This window comes from Glycine soja, chromosome 1 (genome assembly GCF_004193775.1).
Source record: "Glycine soja cultivar W05 chromosome 1, ASM419377v2, whole genome shotgun sequence".
NCBI classification, from domain to species: Eukaryota; Viridiplantae; Streptophyta; class Magnoliopsida; order Fabales; family Fabaceae; genus Glycine; species Glycine soja.
In genome coordinates, this window is record NC_041002.1 from 42,803,944 (window position 1) to 42,806,844 (window position 2,901).

Sequence of the window (2,901 nt, forward strand, 5' to 3'; positions counted from 1 at the left end):
GGTTAATCAGTTGAAGAGTCGTGACCAATCCATTTATACTCTTAAAAAAATTCACTAATTATCAAAATGAGGTAGATTATGAAAATTTATTCAATTTTACTTCATAAATGTGTACGTCGTGGATGGGAATCACAGTTTTTAAATGGGATGTCGTCCTATATTTTTTACTTCATAATTTTTTTTTTTTCAATTTTAGATGAACATCCGATAAGGCTTATGAAAGGCATGGGTTTATTATGATCATCACTCTTTCAATTCAAGACATCTGCATAAATTGTATAGGTTATACCATACATAAATATGTAGGGTCTCACGCATAATTCTTAGGTACGCAAATAGTATTCCTTCTAAAAAAAAGGTGCGCAACAGTATCTCTTACAAGATGTTGCTACTCTATACCAATTTCTTGCTGATTAAAAAAAAAGGACGCTATCAAATTCTTAGTTGATTATCAGAACTAGTGTCGCAAGTGACTTGACTACTGTCATCCTTAACCACCAAATAATCTTCTCAATGTACAATTTAGTGCATGGAATCATGAGCTGGCCTATGGTGACTGCATGCTAGCTGAATTTATTTCATATTTGACGATCAAGAATTTTTATTCAGATTGCTATGGTTCTTATTCAGCTTATGCTCAAGTCTTGTTCAACTCCTAAGGATCAAGCTTTGGTGAATTACAAGGTTAGAGCCAACAAGACTAGCAACAATTAAGTAACTCTCTTGACAACTTTGCTTTGGATTTGAGGAACAACTCATTTAATAGTGATTTGGGTGTATATGCAGACAGTGTAAAATTATTGATTTTAGTTTGGAGGAGCCTTAATTAATATTTTATTTTGTTATTAATTTTACTGGTTGTATATAGTTGCATGCATTAGACTCTTTTTAACTGAACTTTGTGACGATCCATGTATAAGACTCTTTTTCGTGCATGCTACTACAGACTTTTGGGAGACAGATGATATCAACAACAATGTATTAAATTACGAGTTGTAGTCTTTTTCTTGGTTAGAAGGAAAGCTCTAATTAAAATGTGTTGTTTAGAATATTTTAATGCTAATACTTTGTCCTTATTCAGAAAATCTGGTGATGACAATGTTCAACCTCCTGCTCATTCTCATCCTTTACCTTCATTAGAAAACTCAAAACGTCACTTTCTTTCCCCCTATTCTCCATTTTTAGCATGCTATTTCTCAAGGGTGTGATCTCATTATTTTAGTATGAATTTGAATTCGGGCTTCACTCTAATATTACACTTGACTCGCTAAGGATCATCCTTTTGTTCAGTTTAGTTTATTAGGCAGCAAAATAAATTGCTTCAAGTAATATTTTCTGACAAATTTGCAGTTCACCTCTAATTATATTTGAAAATTTGTTTTTATTTTTAAAAATCCACAAGAATTTAAAGAATGTAAGGACAACCAAACAAATAGACAAATCGAGCTTCTCTCAGGAAAATAAAGGTGTCTCTTTTGGATGCCTCAGGGGTCATTCCTCCCCAAATTTTTAAAACTTGAATTTTATGTTTTCTTTAAATTTTGAACTTTCCCCCCTTGAATAAAATTTCTCATCCAGACCCCTTCACAATTTTCCTCTAACTTTACCCGTGTCAAGATAAATTACAAGCAACAACACAATCTAAGCTCATTCCTTAATGTAGTTTCTGGTTCACAATGTCACGAACATATTTGATGCCAAATCACAAAACTATATATTTTACCTTTTAAAATTGTAAAAAGAAGCCTTTATTGAGTAGAATAAATTTTTTTTTACTTGAATCTATAAGTATAAACTATTTATATAAAGGCCTAGCTTTACAAAGTGATATTGAGATTGACGGGGATGTCACAAATGATTTTTTAAAATTCAATTTTAGATAGGATTGTACAAAATGAAGATGGAGTTGATGAGTTCAAGCTTACGTACTATACATGGTTTCATTGATTTTTTTTAAAAAAAAATTTATTACAGAATAGTTGAACTAATAAATACATAAATAAATAAGAAAACATAAACCTAACAGCAGGAAGTAGAGAGTGGGAAATATCTTACTTTTAAACTCACATTTTTAGCAGCTGAAAATATATGTGCGTATAGAATCTGAGATCTCAAAGAATGGCTTGTAAAATAATATACATATATATATATATATATATATATATATATATATATATATATATATATATATATATATATATATAGCATATGACTGAGACAAGTATGCGAGTAGGGAATTATGATGTATATGGATTCCTCGAGCCACAGTCCATCCAGAGATCTGGGCAATCACAATTTGAATCAGAAAGTTACATGAAGAACTGGATGCAGAATTTGAAACGGGATGTCTACCTAGAAGCCTACTTGAATGGGTAAGTTAAACTGAACAAATGAATTTAAGTAATGTATAATACTACAATAACCTATATTGGTCTCCACTGCAAGGCACATTGGCAAATGATTGTCATTTTGCCTAAGGAAAATCTTGTCGTCTAGTTTTGTTCGTTACATAATAGGCCAGGTAACTACCTGAAAGGAATAATTAACAGATCAGTGTTGTTTTTCAATACATTTGCATTAGCATTAGTTAGGAACATCAATATATTAATTGTACAATAAGCATCCATGTTTGTATTCAACAACTCTTTAAAAGGACTTAACGATACTCCACAACCTAAATCCAAGGCTGGAGCTAGGTGGATTGTTGTTAAAGTAAGTGATTTAGCAATGCTTCTACTTATATATGTTTTATGTGTGTGTACACTAATTTGTAGTTAACGTTGAATATCTAAATTTCATTATGTATTTAGTGTAATAGACAAAAAAGGAAGCACTGAGTGTGGCTATTACGTGATGCACTGAATATCAACTATAATCTTATGAAGTTTTAAGAATAATTGA